Source organism: Arachis stenosperma, chromosome 10, assembly GCF_014773155.1.
Source record: "Arachis stenosperma cultivar V10309 chromosome 10, arast.V10309.gnm1.PFL2, whole genome shotgun sequence".
NCBI classification, from domain to species: Eukaryota; Viridiplantae; Streptophyta; class Magnoliopsida; order Fabales; family Fabaceae; genus Arachis; species Arachis stenosperma.
The window spans coordinates 5,527,513-5,540,494 of record NC_080386.1 but is presented as its reverse complement, the minus strand read 5'-3'; the positions used below and the strand labels follow the sequence as shown (position 1 = coordinate 5,540,494).

The following is a 12,982-nucleotide window of genomic DNA, read 5'->3' as shown; positions in this document are numbered from 1 at the left end:
AACCTTCTGTTTGCTTCTTCCACCTATGTTAGCTCAGAGGAATCAGTGGAAACAATGGCAAAGGAAGAGAAAAAGGGTATGCAAGGGAATCTACGGGTTTCATTGACTAGTCTATTGTAGATTATTGATTATGGCTTTGGTTGTAATCTAGTTATTTGAGGGGTTTAAAAGCGCTCTCTATTCGAGCACTTTATGAGCGTTATTGATTATTTATCCAATTTTCTATTTTTAGGTTATTGTATATAATGATCTTTTAAAAATTTAAATGTGATATTTAATTTTATTGTCTGTTACTTTTCTTTTTGATGAATATATAATTTGGGATTTTATCCTGTATTTTTTGGTATATTTAGAATTTTCTTAATACCTATAAGTATAAATAAATAAATTAGAGAATTAATTTGGAAATATATATTTTAAAAACATAATCTATTTATGTCTCTAAAATTTTATATCGCTAAAAATATAAATTTTGATATTGAAAAGCGACGTCTTTGATAATTAATATAATATGCTCTCATTTCGTAAGTAATCTCGGTTAAAACCTCTCGATAATTAAATAAGCATAATTTTTAGTAAAATCGTCACTTCTAGACTTGTAGTCACACTTTTTATTGAAGAATAAATTTGTTGTAGTGATGGAAGAATTTTCATATGCTGAATCTCGTGTGGTGCTAGAAGGTGCCAGCAAAGCAGCCCAGAAAAGGAAAGTAAAGATAAAAAATAAAAAATTCAAGAGTTTCCAAAAATAAAAAAATAAAAAAATAATGGAAAATGGTCATTAGTACGAACAGCTTATTTGTGCGTCCCTCGCTCCCTCACCCTTACGGGCTTACCACTACCCTCACTCACTGCTCCAATGTTACGCATGGTTTGGATTAGTAATGTCCGTACCTGATTTCATCAGTGTTAAGCAAAGTTCCCTTTTTCCTTCACTTGTGACTTGTGCTGCACTCTTACCTCGCTTTTAAATTTTTTTTTATCCCTTTTTGGTCGAAGAAAAAAATAAGAAAAAGAAAAAAAAGGAACTCCTGTACCTATCTCCTTCTCTAAATAGTAAATAACCAAAAACGTCTGTGTTTTAAGTTTTTCTGTGATTCCTGAGGACGATGTTCATCTCCGATCCTTCTCTCAGACGAAGCAGCCGCTACTCCCTCTCTCAGATCTGGCTCGCGGGATCGGAGTCTCACTTTACTAACTTCTGCAAGGTTACGTTTCTATTATCTCTTTCAGCTAAAAATAATTACTTATTATTTTCTGATCTGCACTCCTGATTTGGATCTGAGGTTTCAATACATATTTGTGCATAAGTTCGATCTTCTTCTTTTCACTGTCTTCCCTCTGAGTGTAACTCCAGTTTTGATTTATCCCTAATTACCGCTCTTAGATTTGTATATTTGTTTATTTTTTGTTAAGGTAAATGAGGAAGAAAGATATACAGACTTCAACCGTGGATCTACTGCGCTGTATATGGTATATACAACTTGCTACTCTTCTTATTTCACCTCCAATCCGCAAAACTACAGTAGCTGTATGTGTCTTCAGATATTTGGTGTATCTCAAGGTGCCTCTATATATTCCTTTCCCTTTGTACTGTGATGTCTACCTGTATCATTATTATATGTTTAGACTCAAGAGTTTTACAAAAGTCACCATCTATGCTCTCTTTTTTTCCTATATTCATCATGTTCTTTTGTGTTTCTAACTCATCACTAGCTAAAGATCTTATAGTTTAAGAGATAACAGCAACTAACTTAGTGCCTAGATGAGTATAAACAATTTTTTATTCTACAGAAAATTTTTTATATACAAAGAAAAACATAACATACGATGATATGGTAGAGCAATTAAAGGATATACATGATATATATTCACATATATCATGACTTAATGTTCGGTTTGCCTTGTGGGAGTGATATATGAACATAAAGGATATTATTTATAAGGTGCATAGTGAAATTGAGACTATTTTAATTTGCAAAGTTGGTGTTGACTTCTTCTAGTTTTGTTAAATACCTTGATATATTACAAATCCTTTAATATATCCATTAGTTTTAGACTTTGTTCATATATATTATCATATAACAAAAACAACTCAACATCATAGGAATAGAGCTCTTACCTGTGTGCTCAACATGTACTCAAAAATATTGTTGACTTAGTTATAGTTTTCTTCCTTATTTTTCCTTTAAAATTTTTTCCTTCCCCTCTTATCTTTATGGCAAGATAATTAACAAGCTAGCATGTTTTTTTCATTGTCTTTCCTTTTTGCTAAATTGTATATTTAATAAGATTTTAATATTATAAAATAGAAAATATAGAGCAATATAGTTGGCAAAAATAAAGAAGTTCACATATCTTTATCTTCAAATATCATATTAATTACTTGAATTAATTAGATGGTGGCTATGTAGTAATATATCAAGTACTGCTGATAATGTTTTTTAACATAGAAATCATAACTAATATGAAAAACTAAAGGAATTATAAATACTTGGAAAGCATATGTATTTTGTGTCATTTGATAGTTGCTATAATTATATTTATTATTATAGGTAGAGACTCATTGTATTTATTTTTGTGTAAAGTTACTAGTTAAGAATTGATAAATAATTTGATACATTTAACTAAATTATAATCTAACAAAGACAACTGTATGTGAGTTTCCATCATTGTTAAAATACTTTTTTCTTTGCCTTTTAATAAACAATTGTTCATGATAACTAATTTGTGCATTTCTTTTGTTTAAAATGATACGAATATATTTATCTGTTAAATAATTTAAAGTTTTAACATAAATTTGATATTGAGATCAATCTTTACATAATATTAATATATTAGTATCTCCTAGTATTTAAATTTTGAAATAATCATCATTAATTAGTACGTGAGTTTTAAGTTATATTCCTTCTTTTTGTTTGCATACATAATGTTTTTTTTTATTAAAAAATATTAATAACATAAAATAAAACAAATATATAATTATGATAGATGTATATTAAAATTAATTATTAATTAAAATATTTATTAAAGTATAAAATATATATTATAAATTAATTAAATTATTTATATATAAATATATTACATCTGATTTTAATCATTCATTTTAATATAAACATAACATTATTACTCGTGTTTCATTGAAAAAATAGTATTAAATTATTAATTAATATTAAAATTTAAAATTTTAAAAATAAATTGACTGCAAAATTTAAGTGAAGATATGGTGTTAGAAAAATTTATTTTAAGTTTAACTATAATCTTTAAAATATTTTTATTCTAAATATTTTACAAAAAAAATTCATGATTTCTTTGTCAAAGACAACAATATTCAGGCTAATAATTAGCTTTTGGAAATTATGAGTCAAACAACCGAGTTAGTTTTACTTTTATATATATAAAACATGATGGATAATGGATATATATTGAACTTGGTGGGTTATTAAAGGTATCTATGTAAAAAATATTTTCATGATGTCTTTGTCAGAGACAACACAATCAGGCTAAGAGTTGGCCTTTGGAAATTATATGAGTCAAACTACCGACTTAGTCTTTTATTTATATATATATGTAACATGATGGATAATGGATATTATTAAAGGTATCCGTCTATGTTGCCATATACTGTGCAGAATAAAGATAGGTATATTTTTTACTCATTAAAAATTTTATAGTGCTCTGTAAAAATTCCTATGACTAATATGAGCTGATCATGGCATGTGAAAAGTTGATAGAGAAATAATTGAGTATAAATGCTAGAACATCTGTTCTGTATTCAACCTAGAAAAGAATATTTATCCAAAACTCACTTAAAAATAGAAAAAAAAAAAAAGACAGGTTCCAATGTCCTTATAATACAAGATTTTGTAGATTCAATTTGCGTGATAGAATATATTTACTCAAGTTATTATGAGTTAATATTGTATTTTTATATATCTTGTATTGATTCAGTGAAGATTCAGTTTTAATATTGTTATAAAATTACTTTTTTAAATTTAAATTAATAAAATAAAACACATAAATAATAATTAATTTTTAATATTTTTTTATGTAAATATATATTTTGATTTTGTATGATATATTATAAAATTATTTTTTCAAAAAAAGTTTAAACATGAAAAGATAAAATAATTCTATTTTTAATAAATATTATTTTTTATGTAATTATGATTAATTCTTTTTAATATATATATATATATATAGTCACTCCACATTTTATAGTATAAATCATTAAAATATATAGTTTATCATGCATTATTTTAACCCGCTATTAGGGCTGTTTTGAAATTTTATTTTTTTATTCTTTTTGCAAAACTCATCCAATTTTTGTTTGGTTTTCATCTTTTTACTTCAATGCTTTCTGATGATGACTTGTAAAATCTCGTAATGGATTATGGTGTATTTGTTTTGCAATCTTTTATAGCATTATCAGTTGTCATTTTTAGCATCCATTTCCACAACTAAAATTTGTTAGGAAAAGTATACAGAAACAACTAATAATCAGTCAAGAATAGAACAACATAATTAATTATAATTAGTTTTATTAATTTATAATTTAATTTGTTTTTTAAATTATTGTTGACCATATTCAAAACATGAGGGAAGATACGCTAGTGATAGTAGAGAATCACGGAATAGATACTTTGATCATTCATTAGTTGGTTCCATATAATTAATTATGTTTTATTAATGCGTAACACATGAAACATAGAAATCATATCCAAAACTATCCAATTTACAAGAAAAAGAAACATCCGTATGCCTATCAGTAGCAACATCCGGTTAAAGTTATTGGTGCCTCTGGTTTACCAGTTGGCTGATTCTTGACTTATATAGAGTTAATTCCCGCATTGTTGAATTTGTTACATATGTCATCTGACTACATCTGGTATTAAATAAGCTGCAACTCAAATGGAAGTAAGATCTGCATTTGTATCAATTAAATTTAAAGTTATGGTACAGTTCAATATATTTTGATTTATTTTAGCTGTGTTTTTTTTCGTATGAAGAAGTTTTAGTGTTAAAAAATTTTTATAGGTGAATTCTACTGTATTTATAATTTAATGTCTAACTTTTTCTTAACTTATTTTTTATAGTAAATTTTAAATATTTAATAATTATTTATTTTTATACTTTTAAAATTAAATATTAATTTTTATTTTTTTTAGTACGTTAGACAAACATTTTTAGATACCATAACAATTATCTTCTTGATATAGGCAGGAATGATATTCATCACAAGTTTTGGACTACAGGTAAAGCTTCTTAATTATTTTTTACTTAAAAAAACAGTTTTCATATTACAAGGATAACATAACAATATGATAGATCCTTGTTTGACATAGTTATGAGTATACTTTATTTATTTAAAGCATCATGTTTTCATAATAATATGTATGGGTGCTATACATACTGGACATTATTAGATTGTGTAAACAAACTTGTGTAAATTATTGTTAATAATCAAATCTATGACTATAATGCATTTAGATAGTCAAAAATCACACATTATAATGATGAAGTACAAGTATAATATAAATATAATTATGAGTTGAGATTAAATCAAATTAGTATAATTTTAATAATTATGTTATCATTAAATTATTTTTTATTATAATAAAATTTTTGTAATGATCAAATTAGAATATATATATATATATATATATATATATATATATATATATATATACTAACTAAAAAATATAAAAATTAAAGTACTCAAATAAAAATGTACTCACACATCAAGACATTCAATTCTTTATTTTTATATTATCTCTATCAAATTTATTAAAATTATTTTTAAAATAATTTTATTTTTTATATTATAATTTTGTTTGATGTTTAATTCTTTATTATAAAATAATACAAATAATCTTTATAATAAATAATTGATATTTAATGTTAGAGATAGAAGTTAATTTTTTAAGAGAAATAAGAGTGTTGTAACCTTGTCTAAAGTATATTATTTAATATTCGGTTTAGAATTATGTACTATATGGCTATATCTTTTACTAATTTAAACATAATATACTATTTTTGTTGTTTAGATAGGAAAACTCAAGTTAGATGAAAAGAGAATTATTGAACACGTGACAATAAGTATTTAGGTTGTATTTTTTTTACTGTTTATTACTCACCTTGGATGTTGTATGGCAGAACTCTTACAAAAAAAAATGTGCACGGGATAACATTGCTTTTTGTATTGACAACTATCTTATGTTTGGATAATCTTAGAAAAATGTCCATGAGGATTTTGATAAGTATACAAATGCAAATGCTCAACTAAAATTTTTATTCATTTAAAAACTTTTGACATGTGAAAAATCAAGTGATTTCAAAATGTACTTCACACCATACATTTATGTAGTTTTTTTACTCTTAACATTGTTTATTTGTTCATTCTAAATTGGATATTTTATAATGGATTCTGTACCTATTATTATATTCATGATGTTCTTCTCTCTTTTTGATGTATAGGAGATGAAAATATATAGTGTTAAGATAGAAGTAATATATCTTATGAGATGAGATGTGTGGGAGATGGATGCTTTAAATTCCTCGTAATAACTAAATTAGTTTTGGTTTGGTATGTGGAATGATCTCTAGTTTTTTATCTTCAATTGTTTTTTAATTAACTAGTGAATTTTTTTTTATATAAAAACTCTTAACAAGCAAAAATCACATGAATAGTATTGATAAAAATTGTTTTTAAAATTCAAAATAATTATAAAATAACTTGTGTATTTTCAAAAGAATTTTCCACAAATAATTAATCGAGTATAATTACATCAGTAAAAATAATTTTTAAATACATGATTTAAAAAGTCATCTAAATGTATGATCTAAATTTGATGTTTGCATAAATGTTTTTATATTATTATTGTATCAAAATTAAATTTATTATAATATAATATTTGAAAATAAAATAAAATTTAAAGATAACTATTTCATACACTCATTTGATTTTGTGATATTTTTCTAAAAATATTATTTTTTATGGTATATTTTCAATAGAAGAATAAATTATAAGTAAAAATTATTTCAAAAAACCATCCACTTCAATTTATGATTTTTTAATATGAATTAGTAATTATGTGAAATTTTTATCCTTAAATAGAAAAAATAATTTCACCCAAGTATGTGATGTGAGATATAATGCTAAACAATTTCAAATCTTTTTCTAAGATGATTGTATAGAATAAGTTTTGTAATCAAGCTTTTAAAGTAATTTAAAATAAAAAATTCTTTCAAATTCTTGTACCATTTAATAGGTCTAACTTAATTTCATATACTCAAAAGTAGAGAGATTTGTAAAGGTTATCCTTCAGGTTGCATTAAATTCTTGGATTAATGTTGTCTGCAAATGACTAAATTAGATTAGTTTAGTAGATAAACTAATATATAATAAAGTTTATTTTGTATATATAATAATTTATTAACTAGTTGCAACTTTAAAAAAAACTGTTAATAATTAATAAAATCTACAGAAAATTGTATTTATTTTTGTGAGAAATATGGTATTGTAAACTTGTATTTGTTCTGTAAGATTGTATTTGTTTATAAAGATGAAATATTAATATAAAAATATAGAAATATAAAATTATTTTTAGTAGATAAGATATAAATAAAAACATCATATCTAGAGATATTAAATTAGTATATTTTATATTTATTTTAATAGAAAGAATACAAAATATTAAAAAAAGACAAAATTTATTTTTTATTTTATTATTAAATAAAATATAAAAATATTAAATTTTATGTTTTTATTTTTTATATTTTATTTTTATTGTTTTATACGTACTTCTGAAAGAACATACCAAGGGACCAATACCTCTTGTCATCTCTATCCCGATTTCCCACTAAACTCATCTCAATTGGGGATTCAAGGGACCTTATGACAAGATCGTCATGGATGCCGATATGTTCTTTCTTTCCAATACTGGAACTTCTCATGGATCGGATCAGTTTCATTTCTGATAGGCAGGATCCTCAAGAATGAGGCAAGCCTAGAGCATACGTGAAACTAGTAAGCAAAGATAAGCATATTGAAGACTCAAGATTTCAGAGAGAGAGAGATTTAGAGAGTATTCATGGTGAATATCTTACAATGGTTATATTGAAAGATTAACTTCTAGTTTGTTACAATGGGAGAGTCCTCTATATATAGAGGCTCTTGGGTAGTGGAGGATAAGAAAGAATCTTATCCATCATTACAACGAGACAAACAACTTTAAACAAGCTACTTGAATACAGACACGTGGACCGCACTACTAAGGGATAAGAAGGAATCTTATCCTTGGTTACATTATGACAGCTTTATCTCACATCACTCCTCTTTATGATTATAAAAGGACAAACTTACTTTATGTCACACCGTATTTTACATGATTATAAAAGACAAAATATCATAATTACTTCTGGACATTATGCTTATTGCTGGGTCCCATTTTTCACGGACTGTATTTCGTAATGGGCTCATGTTCATCAATGTCATCCTCAAGGTCATGTGGTCCTTGTGTGCATTGATCCTCAGTATCATCATCTTCAATCCCAGCATCCACATATGTTGGACTTGGCGGTACTGGATAGACTCTTGATCCTGGTTCTTCGTCTTCAATGTGTCCATAGCCATAGATGGCTTGATCTTCAAGAGGAGAATTCCATGGGTGTTCATTCTGGGAGAGTGGTGGTGTAGGATAAGTTACAGATGAAGCAAGGAAGTTGGCTTGGAATTCTCTTAATTCTTCCTGTACAGTCCTGGAGGAGGAAGCTTCCTCTTCTGCTGAAAGTGATAGTCCTTCAATGGCTTCTGTGAGTACATCAACGTTAGGATTGTTGTGGAAGGTGAGATGTTTGGCCAGATTGTTGAGACAGTGTTTCTCATCTGTGGGCCATATCTTTGAATAACCAACAATGTTGATGTTGTTTCTGGTGTAGAGGATCCCTTGACGGTAAGCAAATAGTCTTCTCAAGACAAAGGCATAATAAAACCTGTGTCTCAGCTTATCAGGGATATTCCAAACGTCATGGTCTGTTAGTGCACTGAAGAGTTTTCCTCTCCAAAATGGAATAGGTGCAAACATCTTGAGAAGTTTCTCAAGATTTGTTCCTGAGAAGCTTTTGTCACAGAGAAATCTGTACATAGCAATTCCAGGAACTATGATGGCACAATCATACTGAACAGAAAGTGCCCACATGAACCACAGCATTTCTTCAGGAATTTCACCTTTAATGGTGGGTATAATATGATAAGGTGTTTTCGGGTGAAAGTGTTGAGGTTTTGCTGTGATTTGGGTAACAAGGAGGAGCCTGTGTAACCAGTAAAACAGGCATTCTTCAGCTAGGGTCTTGACCTCAGCAGCAGTCCTAGGTCGAAGGGAAAAAGGAAACGGTCCAGGTTCTCTTCTATAGAACTTATGGTCTTGAGGGCAGTCTGGAAGAGGGAAGGTTGGTGGTGAAGCTCTATTCATGGCTAGGATGTGAAGAACTTTTGGTGGAAGTTCTTTGGTTGGTCTGGAAAGGTAGTCAGCTATGGTGTTGTGGTTTCCTTTGATGTGTTTTACTGTGAATTTATAGCGTGAGAACCAATCTTTCCATCTTAGAAGTTGTGAGTTTGGTAGTATCTTTCCTTTGGTGTCCAGCATGGATGGAAAGGACGTATTGTCCATTTCCACAATGAAATGATACGCACTCAAGTGAAAACTGAACTTCTCGATTCCTCTTTTGACTGCGAGGACCTCCTTGTATGTAGCATGGTAATGTCTTTCTGACTCCTTGAACTGTCCACTAGCATGCGCACAGTAATGTCTTGTTCCATCAATCTCTTCAAGGAGAACAGCTCCCCAGTAGTTATCACTAGCATCAGTTTGCAGGATGCGTTGTCCATTGCTAGGAATTTTCAATGGTGGGGGTCTCTGTGCTACTTCTCTCAGGTACTTGACAGCTGTCGTCTGTTTAGGACCCCAAGGTGGGGGTTTCTTTGTTAGTAACTTTGACAACTGGCTTGTGTGTCTCGTGACATCCGGAAGAAAGTCACGGATGTAATTGATGATGCCTAAGAACTGTTGGACCTGTTTTGTTGTCAGGTGGTTATCAGGAAAGTTTAATAGTTCCTTTGAGATGTGCTCTCCAGGCTGGAAGAAACCATTATTGAAAGTCATTCCCAAGAAATCAATTTGGGTCTGACCAATAAGGCTTTTTTTTTTCAGATAGCATTATTCCATATTTTTCCACGATTTCAGTGAACTGGATCAGAAGGGCCTGATGAGTTGGGCCGTCCTTTGAGAACAGTAGGATGTCATCTATGTAAATGAGGGCTGAGTGGAGTATGGGCTCAAAGATTCTGATCATAGTTTTTTGGAATAATGATGGAGCTACCTTTAGTCCAAATGGCATGACAGTCCATTGGTATTGGGCATCAGGTATGCAAAAACCCGTTTTATATCTATCTTTGGGGTGGATACCCAGTTGCCAAAATCCTGCTTTGAGGTCAAACTTACTGAAAAGTTTAGCTTCACTAAGCCGCGGAGTTATGGCGTCAATCCTTGGTAGTGGAAACTTGTCATCTTGTAAGAAGAGGTTTAAGGGCTTGTAATCAATCACCAGTCTCTTCTTTCCTCTGATTTGTTCAGACCTCTTTTCCACATAGAATGCTTGGCATGCCCAGTTAGAAGTTGTTGGTTCAATCAAACCTTGCTTCAGTAACGAAGCGCATTCTTCTCTTGCTAACTTCAGATCTTCAGGATTCATTCCTGAATGGGTTGCCTTGGTAGGATTGATGTCTTCATTCTTTTTGAAGGGCAATTGAATGAAGAATTCTTGATTCTTCCATAAAGGAAAAGGGTGATCAAACTTGTCATGGCTGTCACAACAAGTTTTCAATAACCTGTTCTGGATAGCTTCATAGTCTGAAGGAGCCTTGCTAATTTCATAGATGCCTCTGTTTTCAAGAAATGGCAAGAATTTCCTTTTGAATTTCAATCCTTCTGGCCATATTGACATTCCCTGCGTTTGGTAGTATGCATCGAAACCAAACAGTACATCCTTCTCAGGGAGGTAGCTTCCCAGAACTTTCAGCCAAATCACCATTTCAGGAAATATTTGTATTCCAATTTTTCCTCTGGAAATACGATCAATAATAAATCTTTCCTGGCTGGCTGTTGTGTAGGTCTTGTCATGAGGAGCCCAAATTTCATCAGGTAACAAATTGGGCCTGACAACGGTTGCACAAGATCCTGTATCAAGTAGTGCTACGGCCTTTTTTGGCACATCATACTTGGACGCCAAAAGTTTGACTTTAAAATGGGGTTGTTGGATCCCATCAATTCTTTTGGAACCTAAGCTTCCTAGGCATCCTTCTTCTGCCATCCACTGTTGAGGCGGAGCAGGTGCCATATAATGGATTGGCCTGTAGTCATCATCAGAAGGATCATCTTCAGGATCATGAAGCACATATTTTGTGTACTCATCTGCTTCTGACTGTTCTTCAAGGATAGATTCAAGATCTTCATCTTCTCGGGTTAAGACAGCTTCTTGTAGAGATTGAAGCATCTTTATTTCTCTTTTGCTTGTCTGCTTCTTATTGGGACATTTCTTGGCAAAGTGCCCAGTTTGTCCACAAAGAAAGCATTTGTTGGTTCGCTTGTCCTTGAAAGTCTTTTTTCTGAAGAACCGTTTCTTTCCTTTAAACTTTCTTCTTCTGCTAAAACGGCTTTGATCAAAATCTGACCGTCTGGTCCTTCTGTAGTGGTGCTTCTTTTTTGTATGGCAGTCACAAGAGTCTTTATCTTTGCATTTGATCTGCAGATAAGACTTGTTGCACGCTCCCTTTAGTTTGAGGGAATTCCTGGCTAGCTGTTTGATCAGGTCTTGCTGATTGCAGAGCTTATCAAGAGCTGCTAGAGCCAATTGATAGATTTCTCCGAAGGTTATTGTTGGAATATCCTTCTGGTAGATGGCCATTGTTCTTCTTATCTCTGGTAGGAGCTCTTTTGGGAGTGAAGCAAGATACACTTCTTTGAGCGTTGAGTTGCTCTGTCCCCCAAGAGGATAGTATTTGGCCTGCATTCTTTTGAAATGCTTTTCCAGATCTTTCTTATTGAGTGAACAGCATTTCATCTCATAGTATTCTTGGGAATTTCTCTGCTGGATAATCCCAATGTCTCCTAGGAATTCTCTATGCAATCTTCCTAGAAACTGAGCAGCACTTCCACCAGTAAGCTGCATTCGCTCATATTCACTTAATGTGTTTATCCATTCTCTAAGATTGCCGGTCATTCTGGTGACAAACTCAGAGAGTACTTGCTGGATATCTGCATTAGGGCTAGTCATCTTGGTATCAATCCAGGCTCTAAAATCATTCAACCTTTCTCTGTACTTGTGAGGAGGAAGGTTATCGAAAGTGAAATAATGGTTGCCTGCTTTTGTCTGAGTGGACTTGGTCTGTGGAGGAGGATTATCATCTTCTTCTTCTACAACTATTCCTTCTCCTTCTTCTTCTGAGGTTGGGTTGGCTTGATCAACCATTGCTATTGCAGAAAGATCTGCAATCTGATCTTCCTCAGATGATTCTTCAACCGAAAAATCTGATGAGTCAGACGTTACTTCTTCAAACGAATCACTTGAAGTGATGTCTGCATCAATCATTCCGATTGTCCTCTTTTCTGGTGCCTGTTCTTCTTTTCCTTTGGAAATTGCCTCAGTTTTTTCTCCAGAGATTTCTCCTCTGAGAAATTCTCTTTCTGACCATGGTGGATTATGCATCTTTTTTTGTGAAGGTCCTGTAGGTTGAACCGGGTGTGGTTTAGGCTTTGTGTGAAGTCTTCGGGCAAGGTGATAATGGGTCTTGAAGATGTGGTCATAATCAGGTTCATTTATGGTTGGCTGCTGTGGAGGAATGTAAGTGGGTGTGTACATGGGATACTGTGGTGGATATAAGGCTAATGGATCTGTGGCCAAAGCTTGTGGCTTGGGTTGTCTA

At 30.7% G+C, this 12,982-nt stretch overlaps 1 protein-coding gene across 3 annotated transcripts in view; it reads left to right on the top strand.

Annotated features, from left to right (window-relative positions):
• The first annotated feature begins 717 nt into the window (after positions 1–717).
• Positions 718–12,982, top strand: part of LOC130955677 (MADS-box protein SVP-like) — a 33,373-nt gene continuing 21,108 nt past the window's right edge. Inside the window, exons 1-3 of one of the 3 annotated variants that reach the window (XM_057882600.1) lie at positions 718–1,208; positions 1,417–1,564; positions 5,220–5,255. The gene's annotated coding sequence lies outside the window, so the exon portion shown is untranslated. Of the gene's footprint in view, positions 1,565–5,219; positions 5,256–12,982 lie in introns of all 3 variants that reach the window. The other 2 variants (XM_057882598.1, XM_057882599.1) reach the window with 2 other exon arrangements.